The sequence below is a fragment of the Leucoraja erinacea genome, chromosome 10, assembly GCF_028641065.1.
Source record: "Leucoraja erinacea ecotype New England chromosome 10, Leri_hhj_1, whole genome shotgun sequence".
Taxonomy (NCBI): Eukaryota; Metazoa; Chordata; class Chondrichthyes; order Rajiformes; family Rajidae; genus Leucoraja; species Leucoraja erinaceus.
Genome location: NC_073386.1, coordinates 13,127,990 through 13,153,614, shown reverse-complemented (window position 1 = coordinate 13,153,614; position 25,625 = coordinate 13,127,990). Strand labels below are relative to the sequence as shown.

General features: G+C 43.6%; 1 protein-coding gene and 1 long non-coding RNA gene across 2 annotated transcripts in view; one reads left to right on the top strand and one right to left on the bottom strand.

Moving 5' to 3' along the window:
* Window positions 1-3,598: 3,598 nt before the first annotated feature.
* Window positions 3,599-21,580, bottom strand: LOC129700799 (uncharacterized). The gene is made up of 3 exons (XR_008724105.1): window positions 21,450-21,580; window positions 16,067-18,442; window positions 3,599-4,843 (listed from the first exon to the last, which is right to left on the bottom strand). It is a non-coding gene; the product is annotated as an uncharacterized LOC129700799 (long non-coding RNA).
* c10h1orf210 (chromosome 10 C1orf210 homolog) overlaps window positions 21,581-25,625 on the top strand; it is a 19,732-nt gene continuing 15,687 nt past the window's right edge. The window contains exon 1 of the mRNA XM_055641498.1: window positions 21,581-21,959. The gene's annotated coding sequence lies outside the window, so the exon portion shown is untranslated. The remainder of the gene's footprint in view (window positions 21,960-25,625) is intronic.

Genomic DNA, 25,625 nt, shown 5'->3' with positions numbered 1-25,625 from the left:
GGGTGGTGGAGGCAGGGTCTCTGGATGCTTTCAAGAGAGAGCTAGATAGGGCTCTTAAAAATAGCAGTCAGTGGATATGGGGAAAAGGCAGGAATGGGGTACTGATTGGGGATAATCAGCCATGGTCACATTGAATGGCGGTGCTGGTTCGAAGGGCCGAATGGCCTACTCCTGCTGTCTATTGTCTAACCATTTGTGATCCTGTGTGGCCTAGTTACACCCAGAAATGTCTGCTTTTCAAAGGCCCATTAAGCACAGTGTGACTACAATGACTCGATCACATTCATCACAATCACAGTGGGGCGGCATGATGGTGCAGCAGTACGGTTGCTGCCTTCACCGCTTACAGCGACTGAGACCCGGGTTCGATCCTGACTATTAGTACTTGTCTATAAAGAGTTTGTACATTTTCCTGTGACCAGCTTGGGGTTTTCCCCGGGAGCTTGGGGTTCTTCACTCCAAAGACGTACAGGTTTGTAGGTCAACTATCTTCGGTAAAATTGTAAATTGTCCTGCATGTATATAGGTTCTGGTTCTGGTTGATTACTGTACAAACACCTCATCAATGGTTTACTAGGATAGTGTTAGTGTGCGGGGATCACTGGTCGGCACGGACTCGGTAGGCCAAAGGGCCTGTTTCCGTGCTGTATCTCTAAACTAAACTAAACATTAAGTGTTCAATATTATGCTACAATATTAATATTGTGCTTCAATCCTGGAACACAAACAAAATGGGCTAACTAGATCTTCTATGGCAATTCCTCAGGGTTGAAGATAACTTGCTTCCTTTCGAGTTTGGTGAGCTTTGAGGTGGTCAATGAGGCCAAAGTCAGATCTACTGCAGATGGGATAGGTGATACCTAACAAGGCAGGTGGATGGATAGGTGGAGGTAGTGTACATCTCTTCTACTCTTTCTGCATCGCCTCCTGCGTGCTTTTCTTGTAGAGACTCCAGTTTCTCAGTGACCATCGCTCTCCATTTTGAATGACCATGGCCAAGAATTTCAATGAGTTGATGAAAATGTTGCACCTTTTCCAAAAGATTTTAATAATGTTACAGTATATGTTTGAAATGTTAGGGTATAAGTTTCACAGTGGTTCAGTCTGAAGAAGGGATCCAACTCGAAAAACGTCACTTATTCTTTATCACCAGAGATGCTGCCTGACTCACTGAGTTACTTTGGTATTTTTCGAGTTATCTAACATAGGTTTAGTGAGGTACTTTTATAATAATTAATAAGTACTGTGGAGCTTTCTCTTCCCTTGACTAAGGCAGTGAGCTAGCACCATGGAATAATTAGTGATCTGCTTTGGTTATGTGTGACCGGAATGTTATGAAGATTGGCTCCACACATGCTATCTTATTTAGTAACGCATTTCAGTGAATCAATGGTTTCTTCTTTCTCATGTTATTTGAGACCAGGCTGAACAAAATAGAAAAGACTCCAAACAAAGTGACAAACATGCAGTAAGTTCACAATTCTCAAGCCATTTTACTGCATATTGTTCTTCATGTATTGACAGGTATTGGAATAATGACCATACAGGACCTCCCCAGGAATATACTTGAAAAGAAATACTGAGTTGGGCACCAAAATGTGTAGTGTTTAACAGGGAGCAGTGGTGCTCAGGATCATTTACGTTCCCTGCAATCAGTTATTATAAGGTTTTAGCAAATATCCTCATTGCTTGAAGCAATTTTTAAAACATTAACTCATGTGTGCAGTGAATGATCTCACAGTGGAACCCAATTAAAACGCTTGGAATTATTCTCTGGTGTGAAGAAACAGCATGACAGCTGTCCTTTGAAGATAGTTGGTATTTTGTTAGACTGGTTTCTTCTGCTTTTGATGGGAAATTAAAGAACGGGTCAACAATTGGGTCATGAGACATCACATTGGCTTGGCTATTTCACGGTTATGTCTGCAAATACTACACTTACACAATAACTAATACTCTTAGTTACCTAAGAATGTTTAGTTTAGTATTCTCCTGATAACTCTTCTAACTATTCAATCTCAAGTATTCTAAAAGCTCCCTGGACTAAGCAGTATGTCTTAACTCTTAAAGTGTGATGATATTCCCCTGCTGACAGTGCCCTTCATTTAAGGTTCAAAGTGTAGAGGGAAATAAAATATGATTTCTTCCTCACTAACCAAGCAGCAGACCAAATTTTGGATCAAATGGATGATGTGCATTTAAAAGTGAGAGCTATTCAACGTATGGCAGTGCAACTATTGCTGATTACTTAAGCAGACCAGCTGTGGGAGGGAGTGCAGTGCCTCGAAGGTGGCGTGGGCCGCTGGAGGCCCTGCAATAACCTGGGGCTCGGCTGGGCCGGGCACCGCTCCAAGAGGCACATGGACTGGACCCGGCCTACAGCAGTGGAGCTGCGGTGGTGGATACAAACGGCTAGGCCGACCCTGCTACGCCACCAGGACAACGGGCCTTCATGGTCAGGCTAAGAACCCTGCACTTACAACAACATGGACTTGAAAATGGCACCAAATTGGTTACTCTGTACACTGTCTCAGTGCACTACTGCTGTACACTTGTCCTGTATCTGTGATGCTTATCTAAGATGTATCGAAGTGCATATGTATAGTGATACTTGTACTGAACTGCATATCAAAATAAATGTTACTGTACCTGTGACATATAAAACATAATGACGCTTTGGATACAGTGGCCGTGTTTGGCATGGTGTAGGAGAATCCATGTGTTGTTCATTACAGAACAAAATAAAGGAGAAAGATGTTCAAGTTCATGACTAATTTAGTCAAACAGAGAAGAGCTATCCCCAGGGAGAGCAGATGGTTCAACTATTAGAGGACACAGGTTTCAAATGTTAGCCAAATGCTGTAAAATGGATTTGAGGAAAATCTTCTAGTTTATTCAGAGATTTATCTTTAATGGGCCTGTTCCACTTACGCAACCTTTTCGGCACCTGCCGGCACCCGTCATAGGTTGTTGCAGGTCGCCGAAAATTTTCAATATGTTGACAATCCAGCGGCGACCAGAACAAGGTGTGACTCTTTGGGTGACTGACTACTCACGACCATACAGGCTTCACCCCGCGTCATGTCACCAGGGTGTCGCCTGTATGGTCGTGAGTAGTCTCCTCTGTCACCCAAAGAGTCGTAGTGTCTTTCTAGTCGCCGCTGAATGTTCAACATGTTGAAAATTTTCGCCGACCTACAACAACCTATGATGGATGGGTGCCGGCAGTCGCCGAAAAAGTCATGTAAGTGGGACAGGCCCATAACTCATCATGGGAGCAATCAGCACTTTCAAAAAGGAATTGAGAGAGAATGACTGAGACTGCTGTGGAGAAAAGGCAAGGGAATCTAATAGACAGGATTGGTTTACCTGTGGCTGGCATAGACTTGCTGGACTGATAAACATCCGAAGCTGTACCAATTTCATTCTATTCCCTTATCAGCATAGTTTGGTGTAATGCATGATGAATTTAACATGGTAGAAAACTTAAAAAGTAGCATTTGCCTCATTGTCCTGACACTGAAGATAAGATAGTAAGTGATCATAATTCAGTAGATTCAGTTTTCTTAAATAACTCTGCATATATCAGGCTATGATGTGGAATCTGACACTAATCCCTCAATTTGCAGAAGGACTGATTTTAATAATACAGGCAGACTAAATGCATTATTGTCAAAGCTACCTGTCAATATTCACACCAGTGGCTTTTCTTACTCTAACAGCAAGTAAAGAGAAGGGAAAATTATAACACACAGGATGGAGGCATTAATGAGAATGTGCAATAGGTTGTTTGATCTTATCTACAAAGATTAATGGTCTTAACATTATTAAGGTGAGTACATTATGGACTCTTAGTTATACAACAGTTTTCACTCGCTTAGAATCCTCTCCCTATGGGTCTACAATTAGCTATTGTCATTACAGAGTATTCCCAAAGCTATTCACAATAATGTAATACAATTAACATCCATAAAAATTATACATTCTTAAATGTTATAGGACAATTTTTTGCTAACTATAATTAAGCCATTAAATGGAAATTCATTGTAATAGTTAATTAAAGCAAATCAATTAATGCTTTGGCTCCTCATTTCCCAAATGGTTTTTGACAGCTGTTACAACCCACAGTAATGTAATGGTTATGTTACAGACTAACAGGAAGAATTCTGGAGCATTGATCAAAAGATATGAGTTCACAGTCTACCAATACAGCCGGGGAATGAAAAATTAAAACCATCAAATAAATCTGGAATTTCAACAAAAAAGCTGATCTTACCACCCATAAACATGAAATATCAGATTGTCTCTAAACCCAATTCAGTTCATAAATGTCTTTCACGGAAATAAATCTGCTGTCCTTCTGCTGTCTGGCCCATGAAACCACAGACTTTTGTGTTTGTCTTCGGTTTAAATCAGCATCTGCAGTTCCTTCTCACACAACCACAGACCCAAATTCAAGAACCTCCTCAACTCAAGACAATCAGGGGGAAACAATAAATGGTGGGCATTAATTGCGAGCAGCATCCACACCTTGCGGTGGTACAGTGGCGTTATGGTAGAGTTGCTGCCTTACAGCACCAGAGACCCAGGTTCGATCCTGACCATGGGTGCTGTCTGTACAGAGTTTCAACGTTCTCCCTATGACCTCGTGGGTCTTCTCTGGGTGCCCCAGTTTCCTTCCACATTTCAAAGTCATGCGTGTGTGTTGGTTAATTGGCTTCTGTAAATTGTCCCTGGTGTGCAGGATAGAACTAGTGAACGGGTGATCGATGGTTGGCGCGGACTCGCGGCCTGTTTCCACTGAAGATGGACACCAAATGCTGGAGTTACTCAGGCAGCATTTCTGCAGAAAAGGAATAGGTGACATTTCAGGTCAAAACACTTCTGCAGACTTACATCGCTGTATCTCTAAACAAAACTAAACTAAGCTAAACTGTGAGTGAATAGTAAATCTTCATCTAACATTCAGAAAACTAATTCCTGGAGATTGGATTTCACCCATTTTTTGTGTGGCAGTGCAGCATGCAAATATGCAATCAATTCCCAGCCAACAAAGTAATGACCTGAGATGGGACCAGGCTCTCTTGCCTTCCAACAGTGTGCTCTGCGCCAATTTGTTCTGATGTCACCTCTTGACATTCACCTCATGACCATTGCAAAGCAAGACATACATACTCGACAACCATGGAGGAGGAAGATGATGTGGGGAGAGGAAGAGCAAGCCTAGTTTCACTATCTGCTGGATCTTCCCCTTGGTAACTCTTCTTGTCATCCTGGTTCCTGCTGAGATTTTTCAGATTGCACCTCATGTTCCTTAGATTCCAGGTCTCCTTGTCACACTACCCCCGGCAGCACTTGTTGTCGTTGATTAGCTAGTTTGCACCATATACAACAAGCAACAATGCAGTACCCACACTGCAGAAAATACTGAGACATAAGTAACTACGGATGCTGGTATACTTTTGAGTGGAAAACAGATCTTTCCTTCACACAAACAATTTCCCTTCCTTAAAAGTAAACAGTTTGTATGAAGGAAAGTGCTGGGTAAGCAGGCAGAGAAGAAAGCTAATAGCATGTTGGACTTCATTGCGAGAGGACTTGAGTTTAGGAGCAAGGAAGTCCTACTGTAGATGTACAGTGCACTGGTGAGACTGCACCCGGAGTATTGCGTGCAGTTTTGGACTCCTAATTTGAGGAAAGACATTCTTGCTATTGATGGAGTGCAGCGTAGTTTCACGAGGTTAATTCCCGGGATGCCGGGACTTAAGATGAAAGAATGGGTCGACTGGGATTGTATTCACTAGAATTTAGGATGAGAGGGAATCTTATAAAACATATAAAATTCTTAAAGGGTGGGACAGGCTAGATGCTGGAAAAATGTTCCTGATGTTGGGGGAGTCAAGAACAAGGGATCACAGTTTAAAGGTGAGGGGTAGGCCATTTAGGACTGAGATGAGGAAAAACGTTTTCACCCAGAGTTTTGAATCTGTGGAATTCTCTGCCGCAGAAGGCAGTAGAGGCCAATTTACTAGATGTTTTCAAGAGAGAGTTAGATTTAACTCTTAGGGTTAAAGGAATCAAGGGATATGGGGATAAAGCAGGAACGATTTTGGATGATCAGTCATGATCATATTGAATGTCAGTGCTCAGACGGAATGGCCTACTCATGCAGCTATTTTCTATGTTACTATGGTTTTACGTAATTATGGGGAACCCAAATGGATACGTGAAGGTAGAAAATAGCTGGAACTCTGGAAAATCCCGGCACCCACAATGTCACCAATTGCTCATTAAAATTAAAGTGGATGAAAGCATTTCTTCGTGAATCCTACGCCTGGGTGGCTTCAGTAAGAAGCAAATTCGGCAGTGATAGAAACATAGAAAATAGGTGCAGGAGGAGGCCATTCGGCCCTTCGAGACAGCACCGCCATTCATTGTGATCATGGCTGATCGTCCCCTATCAATAACCCGTGCCTGCATTCTCCCCATATCCGTTGACTCCACTAGCCCCTAGACTTCTATCTAACTCTCTCTTAAATCCATCCAGCTCTGTGTGATCTGTGTGGTTCTTTGCAAAGATCCCAACACAGGGAAAGTGAGGATCAATGTGAACTTGACCTGCACTGTACAGGCACGGCTGGAGGTTTTATCCAAAGAATATCATATCTTTGGAAAGGTGATGAGGAGGGATTTCTTTAGTCAGAGGATGGTGAATCTATGGAACTCATTGCCACAGAAGGCTGTGGAGGCCAAGTCAGTGGATATTTTTAAAGCAGAGATTTATACATTCTTGATTAGCACGGGTGTCAGGGGTAATGGGGAGAATGCAGGGGATGGGTTAGAGTGGGAAGGATAGATTAGCCATGATTGTATGGTGGAGTAGACTTGATGGGCTGAATGACATCAACTCTGGTGAATGTGGAAGAAGGAACTGCAGATGCTGGATTTACACCAAAGATAGACACAAAATGCTGGAGTAATTCAGCGGGTCAGGCAGCAACTCTGGAGAAAAGGAATAGGTGACGTTTCGGGTTGAGACCCTTCATCAGACTCCTGCAGAGCGATTGATGCCTCCAGTAAAGGGTTGCTGCCAGATATCACCAATATCACTACTGAGACACCTGAAGAGTGAGCATTTCAATAGCTAAGTACTGGAGAAGGCAACGTTTCACTGTTATGTCCCTGTCCCACTTAGGCGATTTTTTTCGGCAACTACAGGCGACTAGGCTGTTTTCATATGGTCGCGAGGTGACCCCTATATGGTTGTGAGTAGTCTGCTAAAGTCGTAACGTTTTTCTGATTGCTGCTGGATTTTGAAATGTTCAAAACTTTTCGGCGACTGTTGGCTTGACGTAGCCTGTCGTAGGTGCTGTCATAGGTTGTTGCCAGGATGATGTTGGTTGTTGCCAGTTGACGTTGGTTGTTGCCAACAGGGTCGTTGCTTGTCGTAGCTGACTTTGGTGAATTCCATTGGTGACTACCTACATCAACCAGCGACAGGTACCGACGACTGAAATGTCTTCAGTTGTCTTCAGTTGTCGCCGACAGGGTCGTTGCTTGTCGTAGCTTGTCGTAGGTGGACATAGGTTGACTTTGGTTGTTGTATGCTGTCACCTGTGTGGTCGTAGGTTGTCATAGGCGTGGTCGTAGGTGGACGTCCTAAGTCGCGATGTTTGGGTCGCTGGTTGTTGGTAGCTTGCCGTAGTTTGACTTCGACGAGGTGGTAGGTTGTCGTAGACATTGTCGTAGGGGGGGTCCAGTCGCCACTTTTTCGGTGACCTGCTATGACTGTGACAGTCGCCCGCATTCGCTGAAAAAAATCGCCTAAGTGGGACGGGCCTATTAGTCTTAACATATCTTGCGGGCATTCGAGCAGTCCGCAGTGAGCTCAGTAGCTGGCCTACCAATTCTACCATTGTCCACAGTGTGTTCCGTTAAATGACAATGTACAAAGCTGCTCAGCCATGTACAATGTACAAAATGCTCCTGATTCCAAAATGTTAATTCATTGGCAGCTGAAGGTTACATTCTCGAGCTATAATTTGCATTGGTAAGGAAATAAATGGCCTTGCTCAAATGGATTATTATCATAGAGTCTTACAGCATGGAAGCAAGCCCTTTGGCCTAACTTGTCCAAGCTAATTAGGTGAATAAGCTAATTCCATTTACCTGTTTGACCCATATCCCTCTAAACCTTTCTAATCTACGTACTGTTAAAATGTCTTTAAATAATGCTATTTCACCTGCCTCAACAACTTCCTCTGGTGGTTCATTTCATATACGTACCATCCTCAAAGATCCCCTTCATCTTCCTATTACATTTTAGTTTAGTTTAGAGACACAACGCGGAAACAGGCCCTTCGGCCCACCGAGTCCCCACCGACCAATGATCCCCGCACACTAAAACTATCCTACACACACACACGAGGGACAATTTACATTTATACCACGTTTAAACTGGTCCAAGCCATGTACAAGTTTCCTGGAGACTGTTAAAGTCACATCAAGGACAGAAGAAATAAGAGATAGGATCAAACTTCACTCTGGGCATTGCCCCTGTTGCCATAAATTTCAAACTAACATCAGTTAAAAATGAAACTGGCATTTATATAATCCCTTCATGTCCCAGACTACCTCACAATGGGTTCATACTAACATTTATGGGATCTTTAGGTCCATAAGTTCTAGGAGACATTTGGCCCATCAAGTCTACTCCGCAATTCAATCGTGGCTGATCCATCTTTCTCCCTCAATCCCATTCTCCTGCCTTCGCCCCATAACCGCTGACACTCCTGCTAAATCTGTCAATCTCCGCCTTAAAAATATCCATTGACCTCGCCTCCACGGTCATCTGTGGCAATACATTCCACAGATTCACCGCCCTCTGACTGAACTGGATTAACTTAATTTAACTCAACCAGCTGGATTAACTGGTTGGACCATAATTTTCTCACCTTCCCTAAAAGCTGACAATGTAGTCTTCATATGGTTTATTCATTTACGGGTTATGAGTATTGATGGCACGCCAACATTTATTGCTCATCTCTGACTGGTCTTGAGAAAGTGGTGTTGAACTATCATCTGTTCTAGACCCACTGTTGTCCTCAGGCGAAGACACTCCCAGAGTGATGCTCTTTAGGGAATCCATGATTCAGGCCCATCAATGATGAATTGTCCCTTGCATTGTAGTGGTGAGCCACCTTTAGTTTAGTTTAGTTTAGAGGTACAGCTTGGAAACAGGCTCTTCAGCCCACCAAGTCCAGATCCCCTTATGCTCACTCTATCCTACACACTAGGGACAATTTACTTAATTTAATTTAAAGCAAATTAACTTACAAATCAGTACGTCTTTTGAACGTGGAAGGAAACCCGAACACCCAGGGAAAACCCATATGGTCACGGAGGAAAATGTACAGACAGCATCTGTGGTCAGGATCGAACGTGGGTCTCTGGCCCTTTAAGGCAGCAACTCTACCGCTGCGCCACTATGCTGCCGTTCCAAGAGTTCTACCAGTTAGGGAGTTCCATGACTTAACCCAGTGACAATGAAGAAATAATGATAAATGTCCAAGTCTATAGGGTGAGCGACATGGAGAGGAACTGGTCATATGGTGGTGTTACTTATGCCTGCTGTCTTCATCATTCTCTCAGGTAGGTTTGAGAGATCATTGAAGAAGCTTTGCTACGTGGCTCAGATCGTAGGTGGATTGAATGGTTGAAGTGGAGAATGGGGCGCAAATCATTAATCCTGATTATCTTTCCCACACTCTTATCAACTTACTTCAGGCTTTGCCAGTGTTGACAGAGTCCAGTTAAGTGGAGAGTATTCAATCACACTTATCTTGTGTATTTTGGAAAGGTTGCGGAAATCAAGCGATCACGCCGCAGCATATCCAGTGTTTAATTGTTCTTGTGGCCCCGTGTATTCATGTTGTCACTTTTATTTGGCACTGTGGTTAACCCCCGGATGTTGCTAACGGTCCATCACAAGTACAGACCTCCCCACCATCGAAGGGATCTGCAGGAGGTGCTGCCTCGAAAAGGCTGCCAGCATTGTCAAAACCCACACCACCCCTACCAAAGAAATTTCCTTGATTACAGTATAATAATTGGGAAAAAATTGATATTAAAATTTTGGAAAAACCCAACAACCCTCACAATCAAGATGTGGATTATGGAGATGTCGGAGACCTTACATTTGGAAAAAATTAGATATGTCTTAATTGACAACACAGAATTATTCATTAGAATATGGTCTCCATTTATAGATTACTTGAAGGGGTAGATCGGACTGGCACGGAGGCTGGACTGAAGCCTGAACCCAGGACTAGATGAATAGTTGTGTTCTCTGACCTACGGACCTATCTCCCAAGTTGTATTATTGATAGTTTATCCTATTTTTCTAATTTCTTTCTTTCTTTCTTTCTTTTTTTCTATCTATAAATATAAATAAATAATTAGAGGCAATGTTAATAGGTAACCGATAAAGGAGGATCCCAGCCATTTTGGTAACTGGGTCCCTGGAAACCTGGATATTTAATATGTAACCATTAAACAAAGTCTGTACTGGTTTGGATTATGATATGCAGATGCCTCTAATAAAAATGTATTAAAACATTTTTTTTTTTTAAACCCACACCCTCATTTCACTCCTACCATCCGGAAGAAGGTGAGCAATACGTTCAAAAATAGCTTCTTCCCAACAACCATCAGGCTCTTGAACGCTACACAAGAGCTATGGGCTATTTTTGATTGCACTAAGGAAGTCAATTTTTTTTTGCACTAGTACTGGTGTTAGTGATTTATCAATTTTTAATTTATTATATGTTATCTATGAATATTATTTTTATACGTTGATTAAGCTACTGCTAGTAAGATTTTCCTTGTTCATTGTTGGTATATAGGACAATTAAACACCCTTGACGATAGAGATTCAGTAATGATAATGCGATTAACTTTCAATGATGGATGACTATGCATTCACATGCAGGAGACAGGTAATTTTGTGGTGTGAATATTACGTGGTAATTTTCAGCTTAAGACTGTAATTTGTACAAGTTTTATTGGATACTATATGGACTGATTTGTCATAGAAAATATAATAGCACAACACAAGGACAGGCCCTTCAGCCCACAATGTCCATGTGCTGACCATCTCTTATCTACCTCCGCATAATCCATATCCCTCCACTCCCTGTATATCCATATGCCTATCCAAAAGCCTCTTAAAAGTTTCTATTGTGTCTGCCTCAACTACCAACCCCAGCAGCATGTTCCAGGCACTCACCATCCTCTGTGTAAATAAAGCTGCCCCGCACATCTCATTTACACTTTGCCTCCCACCTGCCCACTGGTATTTGATTTTTTTCCATCTTGACTATCTGTGCCTCTCATAATTTTACATACTTTTTATTAGGTCTCCCTGCAACCTTCAGTGTTCCAGTGAAAACAATCCAAATCTGTCCAACCTTTCCCCTATAGCTAATGTCCCATGGTCCAGGCAACATTCTGGTAAATCTCCTCTGCCCCCTCTCCAAAGCTTCCATATCCTTCCTGTAATGGGGCGACCAGAATGCATGCACGATTCCAAATGTGGCCTAACCAAAGTCCCATAGAGCTGCACCATGCCATGCTGGCTCACATACTTAATGCCCCAACCTATGAAGGCAAGCATACCATATGCTTTCTTTACCACTCTAACTCATTGTGTTACCACTTTCAGGGAGTTGTGGACTTGGACCCCACGGTCCTTCTGTACATCAATGCTATTGAGGACCATGCCATTAACTATATGTTTTACCCTCACATTAGACCTCACAGAGTGCAACACCTCGCACTTGCTTGGATTGACTCCATCTGCTATTTCTCCATTCATTTAAGGAGCTTTAAGTGGGACTAAATATTGTGTGATGATCAGCAATCATCCGATTTTGATCCTTATGTTGGCGGGAGGATTTTTGATGAAGCCACTGAAAGTAGTTGGGCTGAGGATCAGGGTCTATGGTCGGGTTGTCCCAAAGGCTGAAATGTTTGACATCCGTTAACAATAATAATGTTCTTGTGAACCTACTGTAGTTTGTTCCAGCCAATAGAAAGTGTTCTCCTTGAACCCAATTGCCATTAATTTGGAAGATAGACACAAAATGCTGGAGTAACTCAGCGGGACAGGCACCATCTCAGGAGAGAAGAAATGGGTGATGTTTAGGGTCGAGACCCTTCTTCAGATTGATGTCAGGGGAGTGGGCGGAACAGAGATAAAATGTAGTTGGAGACAGTAAGACTGGTGGGAGAACTGGGAGGGGGAGGGGATGGAGAGAGAGGGAAAGCAAGGGTTACTTGAAGTTAGAGAAGTCAATGTTCATACCGCTGGGGTGTAAGCTGCCCAAGCAAAATATGAGGTGCTGTTCCTCCAGCTTCCATTGGGCCTCACTCTGACAATGGAGGAGGCCCAGAACAGAAAGGTCAGTGAGGGAATGGGAGGAGGAATTAAAGTGTTGAGCAACCGGGAGATCAGATAGATTTAGGCACACTGAGTGGAGGTGTTCAGCGAAACGATCGCCGAGCTCGCGCTTGGTCTTGCCGATATACAGGAGTTAATTAATGTCATTAATTTGGTATAAGTTCCTTGGTAACACATTCTATTTTAGAAAAACTGAGTGTGACACCAAGGAACTTAAACAAGTCAAATTCTATCTCAATGTCAAGAGCAATAATTCTCAAGAAACCAGGACTTTTATTCCTATTCTAACCATGGCTACAATGAGTCCTGTCACAACCTGGTCTTGGTGGAATGATAACTGAACATTGAAGAGTTGTTACAATTTTATTGCTGTGCGGAGTTCAGTGCTACATTTGCAAAAATAACTCTTGCTGATAACATTTCAGTTGTCCACCAATAATAACTAACTACAAATTTTGCAAGCAGTTTCAGTGCAAATTCCCCAAACTCTTGTACTTATTTATGTCAGAGTTCAAATTGCTAGTTGTTTTCAATAGCAACAACTTTGATTAACACTATAACTTAACATTAAAATTCATGTCATAAATCGCTTAAGGAAAATGGAAGTTGGGTCTTAAAGGGGGTGGCAAATGATATGGTGAGAAAGAGTCATTCAAGAAATGGAATACGAAGAGAGGAGCTTAAGTGGACAATGTCGGGACTGAGCTACAACCTGTCGTCAAGGTTGAGCTGGCTGGAGGTTTATTCCTTGTAGCGCAGGAGGATGAGGAGTGATCTTAAAGAGGTGTACACAATTGTGAGAGAAATAGATTAGGTAAATGTACAGATTATTTCGCTCAGAGTAAGGGAATCAAGAACCAGAGGACATAGGTTTAGTGTGAGGGTGGGATGATTTAATAGGAACCTGAGGGTTAACCTTTTTACACAAAGGATGGTGGGTGTATGGAATGAGGTGCCGGAGAGGTAGTTGAGGCAGGTACTATCGCAACATTTAAGAAACATTTTGGCAGGTATATGGATAGGGTAGGTTTAGAGGGATAATGACCAAAATCAGGCAGGTGGGACTAGTGTAGATACTATCTACTACTACTACAGATCTATTATCTACCCCATTGGTGTCCCTCGGACTATCTTTGATCGGACTTTACTGGCTTTACCTTGCACTAAACATTATTCCCTTATCATGTATCTGCACATGGCTCGATTGTAACCAGGTATTGTCTTTCCATTGACTGGTTAGCATGCAACAGAAGCTTTTCACTGTACCTCAGTACACGTGACAATAAACTTGCGGTGCAGGCTCGAAGGGCCGAATGGCCTACTCCTGCACCTAATTTCTATGTTTCTAAACTGAACTAAATTGAACTAAATGGGGCCTTTTTCAATGCTGTATGACTCTATGTAAGAAATATTGAAAGATTGACTAATTGACTGAAATTATGGCACAGGTTTAATCAAGAAGGGTGCGATTAAAAGAATTTCCCCAAAGATTCAAAGATTTCAGCCAGACAACAGATGGGAACAAAGGTAATGGGACGTTTTTCACAATGCAACTGGGAAATGGCATATGAATATAACCTTCCAACCCCACATCTGAGCTTTGAACGCCAACTAAAAGCAATGTCACCTCTTCAATCAGTAGCTAACTGGCAGCAGCAAACCACTGCACAGTTGACAAGTCTCTCTCTTCCACGAGGAAGCAGCCAGATCCTTGAGATATCAGCGTGATTGTTTAAATGTCTTTCATGAAAGCATAACTTTCACTGTGAGGAAACGAGTGTGCTCTGCCCACTGCTCCCTACGCTCCCAGAGAAGGGGACAAGATAAAAGGGCCTGGAACGAATCTTGGAAAAGAGAACTTCCTCCAACAGCAGCCCAAATGCGCTTTCACTGTGAAAACCGATTTGATTAGATCAAAGGAAATTCAGTTTCATGACCAACAGTTTATCCAAACATGAGAATTTTGCCCTTTGAATTCACACTTCAATTACAGCTGAACAGTAGTGTCTAACACTGACTGAATGTGAATGGCATTTGGTGTCCAGATTCACAGTAATGACACCACATTGAACAACAGTGTACATCACATGATAAATGCCCTAAAGCAGTGCAGAGTATCAAAAATAGAAGGCAAAACAGAGCAAAGACTGGTATCATTTACGAAAAGATTGGTTTTGCGGACTTTTTAAAAAATGTTACTGATGAGGAAGAGGGGGAGAAAATTGAGCGGTGAGAGAGCTGGGGAATATTCAACTTTAGTTTCCCATAAGCCTTAAAGTAACACTTGCCTTTCTGCACGTCCAGTTGCTTCAACTTCATTGGGGGTACATGAATAAGAGTCGAGTACAACCATTTGCTGAAATGCCCGCAGTTTACAGTGAGCAAACAAATTACCCATTTCCCCGAGAGAAATCTCTGGCCACTGGGTGCTGGATTTTTTGACAGAGTAGAGACCAGAGCCCATAGCCTCAGAATAAAAGGATGAACCTTTAGAAAGAAAATGAGGAGGAATTTCTGTAGTCAGAGGATGATGAATCTGTGGGATTTATTGCCACAGACGGCTGTGGAGGCCAAGTCACTGGATATTTTTAAGGTGGAGATAGACAGTTTCTTGATTAGTACGGGTGTCAAGAGTTTTGGGGAGAAGGCAGGAGAATGGGGTTGAGTGGGAAAGATAGATCAGCCATGGTTGAATGGCTGAGTAGACTTGATGATCCAAACAGTCTAATTCTGCTCCTATAACTCATGAACTTATGAACATGACACCTCAGAACCCTGACGTGTTCCTGCCATCAACTACAAGGCTGAGCTTTCAGAATATGTCCTTGTACTTCCCTCAATGGCCTTGGTTAAGAAATGTGTAGCCTTAATATCTCAGGGTTTCTTCAGGGTTGAAGAAGTCCTTCGGGAGAATCCATACCTCAGGGGTAAGCCATTGAGAACGGAGATGAGGAATAACTTTTTCACACAGATGGTTGTGAATCTGTGGAATTCTCTGCCTCAGAAGGCAGTGGAGGCCAATTCTCTGGATGCTTTCAAGAGAGAGTTAGATGGAGCTCTTCAAGATAGCGGAGTCAGGGGATATGGCGAGAAGGCAGGAACGGGGTACTGATTGTGGATGACCAGCCATGATCATATTGAGTGCCGGCGCTGGCTCAAAGGGCCGAACGGCCTACTCCAGCACCTATTGTCTATTGTCTATTGTTAAGTTAATGCCTGCTTTGTGATTAGGATCCAGAACTGTGATATTAGTCGTTCAGGAGAAAGATTGCTCAATAGATTCCCCACCATTTTACATCAGACCCTACTCCTTTCTTTGTCTAATCCCTCACAGCACTGATGGCGATGGTTACTAACCTGTGGAATTCCCTGCTAAAGGAGCAGAAAGACAATACGGGATATACAGTGGATAGATACAGATTTACAGTGTGGAGCAATTGTAATGTGAGATTGTAGATCTGCTTCTAGTGGCTAGCAGGCAAATAGTCGCCGGTGTTGGGCGCCATTTTGGACGCTTGGAACTGATTACTGACCTAGGTGTAACAGGAGTGAGTGAGTTAATCACTGTCTTGTTGTCTCATGCTGCTTATAGAGCTGCTTACTAACCTTGTGCCAAGTAGCACTGAAGGGCTGGGTTCCATAACAGGAATTCCTGTAACAAGGAGGAGATATTAGAGTAAGGAAAAAAATTGCTTTGCTTTCCAGTTTAATGCATTTTATGACAGGAAACGTTGTCTGGCCGGAGAACTATTTCATATCATTATCTTTTCCCACTCTAGCCTGCCAGGTCACATGACTGTGTTGACAGCAAAGTTCAGAGGTCGATAATCATTCCAGTCAGCAGGACGTTGAATATTGTTTTTGAGCTCATATCGAGCTTCCTCCCAACCCTGTAAATCAGCCCTGGCTTGATTAGATTGCGGAAATTGACTTTATTGCCCAGAAAACAATCTCAGACCTGAAGCCCAAATGTTAGGCCTGGCTGAGGGGATTCAGTGATTCAAGTTTAAAGATTCCAAGTGTTTGGATTTCCATTTCATTTTGAGAAGACAAAATAAAACCTCTCTTGTGAGTTGAGTTTAGAGATACAACATGGAAACGGGTCCTTCGGCCTACTGAGTGCATGCCGGCCAGTGATGCCCGCACACTAACAATATCGTACACATTCTAGGGAACATTTCCAATTTTACCAATGCCAATTAGCCTACAAACCCGCACATCTTTGGAATGTGGCAGAAAACCGGAGATCCCGGAGAACCCCCACATAGGTCATGGGGAGAATGTACAAACTCCATACAATCAGTACCCGGAGTCAGGATCGAACCCTGTTCTCTGGTGCTGTAAGACAACAACTCCACTGCTGCACCACCATGCCGAGAGATTGATAGTAGAGAATTACTGGGAGGTTTATGAATGGGTTCGAGAGGTTAAATGGGGGCAAGGCTGAAATCAAGTTAGGAATGGCCTTTGGTAATTCTGAGTGGATGAGAGGTGAGATTGTGGGAGAGATTGCACATGAAAAAATGCAAATTGTGGACATGAGGACACTAAGTGTCGAGTAGCAGGGAGACCTTGGAGTGCATGACTGCCGATCCCTTAAGGTGGCAGGAAAGATAAAACTAAGATGATTGGGACGGCATTTAAAATCCTATTTTTATTGTCCCAGGTGGGAAATAACACTTCAACGAAATTGGGCCATTATTGTATAAAACAAGAAAAAAAAGAACATTTTGAAAATACTCAGTAGGTCGGGCAGCATGTGTGGCGAAAGAGTCAGTTAATGTTTCAGGTTGTTGGCCTTGTCGCAGAGCAGAGATGAACGTTTCTCCCTCCACATATGCTGCCTGACCTGCTCAGTTTTCCTTGTATAACGGTTTTGTTTTTGCTTTTTGTTTTGGATACAACATGGCTAAGCCACATCTACAATACTCTGTGTAGCCTGATCACCACACCACAGGAAGAGTGTGGCAATGCTATGAAGAGTATGGAGATGCTTGAATTAGCAAGTCTGGAACAAGCTGAAGAGAAGGTGGTGAAAGCAGATACAATTGCAGCATTCAACAGACATATGAAGGGTACAGGAAAGGTTGAGATGAATATGGGCCTAATGCAGGCATATAGGTTTAACATTGATAGGCATTAGGTCAGCATGAAGAATGTGGGTGAAGGAACTGCAGATGCTGGTTTAAACCAAAGATAGACACAAAATGCTGGAGTAACTCAGCGGGATCTCTGGAGAGAAGGAATGGGTGACATTTCGGGTCGAGACCCTTCTTCAGACTGAAAGTCACGGAAAAGGAAAAGGAGAGATATAGTCGCTGTTGTAGAGCAATATAGAACAAATGAATGAAAGATATGCAAAAAAAGTAACAATGAAGGAAACAATTGGGTGAGAACGAGAAGCTGGTGCGACTTGGGTGGGGGAGGGATGGAGAGAGAGGGAATGTAGGGGCTACTTGAAGTTGGACAAATCAATATCCATACCACTGCCCAAGCGAAATATGAGATGCTGTTCCTCCAATTTGCATTTGGCCTCACACTGACAATGGAGGAGGCCTAGAACAGAATAGTCAGCGTGGGAATGGGAAGGGGAATTAAACTGTTTAGCAACCAGGGGATCAGGTAGGTCTAGGTGGACTCAGAAAAAGTGTTCAGCGAAACGAATGCCTAGTCTATGTTTGGTCTCACCGATGTATAAGAGATCACATCTTGAACAGTAGATGAGGTTGGAGGAGGTGCAAGTGAACCTCTGCTTAACCTGAACGTGGATCTGCTTCTGTGCTGTGTGTTTCTTTAATTTCTATGAAAGGCCTCTATCACCCTTTGAGGCCAGATGCTAAATATCTTCTATTGAGGATTTGTATTTTTATTAATTTGCTATAGAAGAAATTAATCTATTGTTCCATAGTTAGTTTTCAAATCTTCCGGAAAGTGTAAGGTAAGTGTTCTCCTTTGGTCCACCATGATAAATCATTGTTCATTCTGAAATGGTAATACATTTATTAGTTAACCCATAGCTCCAGGTTTGCCGCTAATAGCTTTTTAAAATCAATACACAGATGTGAAATACACCACCCACCCAATCCTCGCTGTTCCGTCTGATCTGTGCAAGGATCACAAGGCTTTTTAAAAAATCATCTCTTCTGCCACCTGTGGCTGGATCGATGTTAACTCCATCACAACATTTTACCAGCTGTCTGACCCATCCACGTCACGAGTGGAATATCTTTCAAAAGTGTTGATCGGATAATTTAGAACTACTCTTCATAAAACCCGAACATAACAAAATAATTTCCATGTCAAACGGATTACCATGGGGCAGAGGCCATTGGTGGCCGTCGAAGATGGAAGAAGGTTGACCAGACCTCTGTGCTCTTCGGATATTGTCATGAAGTCTTTAACACTTACCAACGGTTTAGCTGCAGCCTCACAGTTCCAGAGACCCAGGTTCAATCCTGATTAAGGGTGATGTTTGTGCGGAGTTTGCATGTTCTCCCTGTGGCCGTGTGGGTTTTACTCCCACATTCCAAAGACGTGGGCTTCTGTAAATTGCCCCTAGTCATAAAGTCATAGAGTCATAGAGTGATACAGTGTGGAAACAGACTCTTCGGCCCAACCTGCCCACAGTGGCCAACATGTCCCAGCTACACTAGTCCCACCTGCCCAAGGTTTGTCCATATCACTCCAAACCTGTCCTATCCATTTACCTGTGTGAGAAAGAACTGCAGTTGCTGGATAAAATCAAAGGTAGACCCAAAAGCTGGAGAAATTCAGCGGGTGAGGCAGCATCTATGGAGAGAAGGAAAAGGCGACGTTTTGGGTTGAGACCCTTCTTCAGACTCCATTCCTTCTCTCCATAGATGCTGCCTCACCCGCTGAGTTTCTCCAGCTTTTGTGTCTACTATCCATGTACGTGTCTGACTGTTTCTAAAATGTTGGGATAGTCCCTGCCCCAACTATCTCCTCTGGCAGTTTGTTCCATACACCCACCACCCTTTGGGTGAAAAAGTTACCCCTCAGATTCCTGTTATATCTCTTCCCCTTCACCGTAAACCTATGTCCTCTGATCCTCGATTCACTTACTCTGGGCAAGGGACATCTACCCGATCTATTCCTCTCATGATTTTATACATTTCAATCATCCAGTGTGCAGAAAGCGAAAGTGGGATAACACAGACCTAGTGTACGGTAATCAGTGGTCAGTGGTTGGCATGGACTCGGTGGGCCAAAGGGCCTGTTTCCACACAGTATCTCTAAACTCTAATCTCAGATGGGTCCTTAATTTAACATATCAGACAAAAAATAAAAATTTCAAATGTACTGCATTGTCTCTTTAACCCAGATTATGTAATCAGTTTTCCTGATTATGGATTGTAGCGTATATTATGGTTACAGATGTAGAGGTAGGGTGATGGGGACAATGCCCAGTGGCAGCCGTGAATATGAGCATAACTGGCTCTCTTGCTTCAAATTCCTCTCCACAAGGAAGAGAGGAGGAAGCACTTATATGGAGAGCACAGGCCTTAAAGTCCTGAGTGACATCAAATTAAATGCTTTGTTGGACTGGCACTAGGAATGAGCGTGGAATTGTTGTTTGCAGTATTAACAATAACCATAAATAAAACAATAGGGTTACGGGAGAAGAATGAGGTTGAGAGGGAAAGATAGATCAGCCATGACTGAATGGCAGAGTAGACTCGATGGGCTGAATGGCCTACTTCTGCTCCTATGCCTTATGAACTAATGAAAAATTGTTTACCTTAATCATCCAATGGCCACTCACGGCCGGTCTATCCCATGTACAGATCTCCCCACCATCATTTTCAGGAGATGGTGTCTCAAGAGGTGCAGCTCAAGAGATGCTGCTCTCTGCCACAGAGGGCGGTGGAGGCCGGTTCTCTGGATGCTTTCAAGAGAGAGCTAGATAGGGCTCTTGAAGATAGCAGAGTCAGGGGATATGGGGAGAAAGCAGGAACGGGGTACTGATTGGGGATGATCAGCCATGATCACATTGAATGGTGGTGCTGGCTCGAAGGGCCAAATGGCCTACTCCTGCACCTATTGTCTATTGTCTATTGTCTAAAAAGGCAGCTACTATCATCACAGACCCACACCGGCCTGGCCACATTCACTTCTCACTGCTACCATCAGTGAGAAGGTATAATCCTCAGGAGTAGTACCTCCAGGTTCAAGAACAGCTTCCTTTAGACTTTCGAGATACAGCAAGGAAACAGACCCTTCAGCCCACCGGGTCCGTGCTGGCCAGCGATCACCCCATACACTAGCACCATCCTACGCATTAAGGACAAGTTACAAATTTAATGAACCTATACGTCTTTGGAGTGTGGCAGGAAACTGGAGCACCCAGAGAAAACCCATGTGGCCACAGGTCGAACGTACAAACTTCATACCGACAGCACCCATAGTCAGGATCGAACCCGGATCTCTGGCGCTGTGAGGCTGCAACTCTACTGCTGCGCCACTGTGCCACCCAACAAGGTTCTTAAACTATTCTGCTGCACAACTCTATATTCACACTGAATGACCAGACTTTGTCACATACACAGTCACATAGATGCTGCCTCACTTGCTGAGTTTCTCCAGCATTTTTGTCTACCTTCGATTTTTCCTACATCTGCTGTTATTTCTTAAATAGACTTTGCACTACTCTGTTTGCCCTACGTGATTAGCTTTTTGCACTATCATGGTCTAATTTCTTTAAAGTAACTGATAACATTGTACGTATATCATTATTTTTTTGCACCTAAAGCTGCAACAAGAAGCTTATGATTTAATTTCCCTGAATCATAAGTGATGTTTTCAACGATGATGAATAAGTGAAAACTAAACACAATTGACTCTTGATTCTGTGACACCTTCAGGGTTAATTTTGCATTTGCAGTATTTCGCTGCTTTACTGCGGATAATAAGTGAGAAATGTCCCGCAGTAACATTCCTCTGAAGCGATGTAGTATCCACCCATACTTACCCAACAATTACCTGGTGAACGTCAACTGTTTCTCCTCGATGTTTAGTGTTGTGCCTTGAAGCTGTGCCGTGCTGGAATGGGTAGACTTACAGGAAGTGTTGTTGGCAAGGCAGAGAAGGTCAGAACTTGTCACACTGCAGACACACACACACAACCAAAACTCACACGCCGCTCACATTTTAATATAAGCATTGTTTCCTGCAACATTCTCAGCTATCAGGTGGAGAGCTTCTCAAACCTGCTGGTGAGTGCGATTACACATTGCGTAATTACTACTTGTAGTTCACTGCCACTGGAAAGGCAGAAACAAAGTTCGGTTCGAATGCTTGGTTAAAGATTAGCCAACATTCAACTTGTGGAGATCTACCACGGCAAACAGTTTCGGGAAGATTACAGAAAGCTGCAGCCTTTGCCCTGTGGCACACCTACCTACATCACTGACACTCCCGCCTACAGAGAGACAAAAACAACAGCAAGAAAGAAGTTTATTGTTTAAGCTGAATTCCTCAGGTAAGCGATCCCTCTTCTGTTGACTTCATTAACAGGGCATTTTAGAATATCCAGCACGGACACACGGGAGACTTTGTGGCGTTCCGCCTGCTGAGCAACTGTGTTGGCAGTCTGTGCAGAGGAAGACGTATTTCCTCTTTAATAATAGACCCAATGGCTTGATGTTCAGGTTGCTCAGTAGCAGCGTGAATAGCAGCGTGAATAACCGCGTGGTGAAACCATGTAGGATCATACGGAAAAAATGCCATTAAATAGACTAAAGCTCAGGGGTAGAATGTGGAACTCTTTAAAATGGATGAACCTTTTGAACGGGGATAACTAAAATACAAGAACATGTCACGCGTCATTAGAGCCATTGCAGCGCAAGAAAAGGCCATTTGGCCCAACTCGTTTATGCTGACCAAGGTGCCCCAGCTACACTAGTCACATTTGCCCTTGTTTGGCCCATATCCCTCTAAACCCTTCCTTTCAATGCACTCTTTTTGAAATGCTTTTTATGGTACCTACAACAACACCTCCTCTGGCAGCGTGTTCCATGTACCAACCCCATTCTGAGTAAAAAAGGTTCTTCAGGTTGTGGAGGGCAAAGTCTACACAAGTTGCACACTTTTATTATTGTGTGTGGTTACAGTAAATATCAGTTGGAGAGCTGAGATTAGGCTTTTGCTCACATTCTTCCTTGTAGTGCTGCATCACCCTGTAATTGAGTAGCAATACTGGAATTATAATTTGCATGTGTTTAATGTAATAGAATATCCTATGGTGCTTCACAGCAGTGGTATTAAACAAAAGTACTGAACCACAAAAGGACCTAATGAGTGCATAATTACTGCACCAGAGACCCGGGTTCAATCCTGACTACGGGTGCTGTCTGTATGGATTTTGTACGTTCTCCCCATGACCTGTGTGGGTTTCCTCTGGGTCTCCAGTTTCCTCCCACATTCCAACGATGTACAGGTTAATTGTCCCTACTGTGTGGGATAGTGCTAATGTATGGGGATCGCTGGTCGGCGTGGACTCAGTGGGTCAAATGGCCCATTTCAGAGCTGCATCTCTAAACTAAGCTGATTTTTTAATTTAATGAGGTAAGAGAAGGAGAGATATTTAGTGGGGTGATCCTGGAGCTATCTGCAGCTGGCCATAACCATCACAATTGCAAGGATTACATCCATATATAAATTATACCTGGAAATATTTGGAAACTTTAAATGAACACTCGGAAATAAGATTGACCTTTGGGGTAGTGCAGCCTCTCGACAAACCAAATACCTGTGAAGTCACGAAAGCCTGCAACAGGTAATGTGAAGCAGGCCATGGCCAAGTAACGGGTGGCACAGTGGCACAACGGTAGAGCTGCTGCCTCACGGCACCAGAGACCCGGGTTCAATCCTGATTATGCCCGCTCTCTGTTTGGAGTTTGCGCGTTCTCCCTGTGACCATGTGGGGTTCTCTCTGGGTGCTCCAGTTTCCTCTCACAATCCGAAGACTTCCAGGTTAATTGGCTTCTGTAAATTGCCCCTAGTGTGTAGGATGTGCAGGTGGATTCCATAGAACAAGTGCACAGGTAATTGATGGTCAGCATGGACTCGGTGGGCCTAAAGGCCTGTTTCCAAGTTTATATCTGTATCTGCATCAGTATTTCACGGTTGCGAAGGTGCACATTAATCTGGAGTTCGATGGCTCATACCTACCAGGGGACACATACCACACAGGAGGACGTTTGTAAGTCCAGCCAGACTAGAGAAGGTGTAGGGGATATGTCGGGGGTTTCCAGCCACAGGTATTTTGGCTCCGGTTCAGGAGAGGTGCAGGTCCTGTTCTTCCAGTTAGTTTCTAAAACCCCTGGGGTGGAACGCAACAGCTTGTGCCACTTGCTGTAGAGGAAGTTATTTCCAGCAGGGCCCTGTCCTAATTTAGACTTCAGAACTGAAAGAATCACGTCATGAGCATAATTGAGGTAATATTGCTACATTTCATTGGATTTTCTTTTTAAAACCACTGTTAACACCGATGCAGTGATTGTCAGCAGTTTAGTTTAATTTAGTTTAGAGATACAGCAGGGACACATGCCCTTCAGCCCATCAAGTGCATGCCAACCATCAATCACTCGTTCACAGTGTTTCTATGCTATCCCACTTTCGCATCCACTCCCCACACACTGAGGACAATTTGCAGAGGTCATTTAACCCACAAACCCGAACATCGCTGGGACGTGAGAGGAAACCGGAGCACCCGGAAGAAATCCATGCAGTCGCAGGAAGAACGTGCAAACTGCACACAGACAACACCCGAGTTCAGGATCGAACCGGGGTCTCTGGCTCTGTGAGGCAGCTGTTCAATCAGCTGCACCACTGTGCCCCCCAAGCAGTCTGGCACCATTTCCAGCTGGGATTCTCACAATCTCCAATCTCCCCATCTTCCGATCATCCCCCTATAATATATATTCAAGAGACTTAGATATCGCTCTTGGGGCCAATGGAATCAAGGGATATGGGGAAAAGCAGGAATGAGGTACTGATTGTGGATGATCAGCCATGATCATATTGAATGGCTCGAATGGCCTACTCATGCACCTATTTTCTATGTTTCTATGCATCACCCGTCACCACCCTATGCTGTAACTCTGTTGTTGCAATTCTCACCACCCCAAATATTTTACATTATATAAACAATCTTCCATACCTAACGCAATGAGATCTTTAGGATTAGGAGATAGGAATGATTTTCACATGGTGAAACACACGCACAAAGATTTAGCAGCTGGGGGTGGGCATTTGTGTGCTGTAGGTGCCAGCCTGTCAGGAATGGAGGACTCGGATGCCAACTTTATGAGTCTGGTCCCCCAAGAAGGCTGATAAGCATGGACCAGGAAATAATGAATCTACTAAACAAGCTGACAAGACGGAAAGTCGTTAACTTGAAATTCCTTCTTCACCAATGTTTACCTCACCAACCAGAATTTCCTGGTTTTATTAAAACAGGTTTGTACACTCTGGTTGAGGGCAGGAAAGGGCCTGATTCCAGCGGGTGCTAGGATTACAAGCAGAATTTGGAGCGATTATGTCTAACTTGGTGGCTGTGCTCAGTTCTGTGAATATTGCAGCAGCATTTAACATAACGAAGGCTCCACTAGGTGGCGCAACAGTAGAGTTGATGCCTTATAGGCCGGAGACCCAGGTTCGATCCCGACTACGGGCGCAGTCTGTACGGAGTTTGTACCTTCTCCCTGTGACTGCGTGGGTTTTCTCCGGGTGCGTACAGGTTGAGGTTTGTAGGTCAATTGACGGCTGTAAATTGCAAATTATCTGCAGTGTAGGATGGACCTAGTGTACGGAGTGATTTGGGGTCAGAGCAGACTCGGTGGGCCGAAGGGCCTGCTTCCACACTGTACGTCTAAGTCTAAAGTAAAGTCACTGACAGGTGCCATGTTAGCTTACAAGGTTGGATTAGAAGCTCAAAGGACTCCTTATCTACCCCAGGGATCCGTGTGGACTTCAGTTTCCAGCAGTTCCTCTGCTACAGGCACGATCATAAGAGTACAGAGGTAGAGGAAAGTGCTGGAAGAACCCAAAGGGTCAGGCAGCTACTGTGGAGGGAATGGGCAAACAACGTTTTGGGTCAGGATGTCACCCTTCCATGCTCTCCTGCGATGCTGCCTGACTTGTT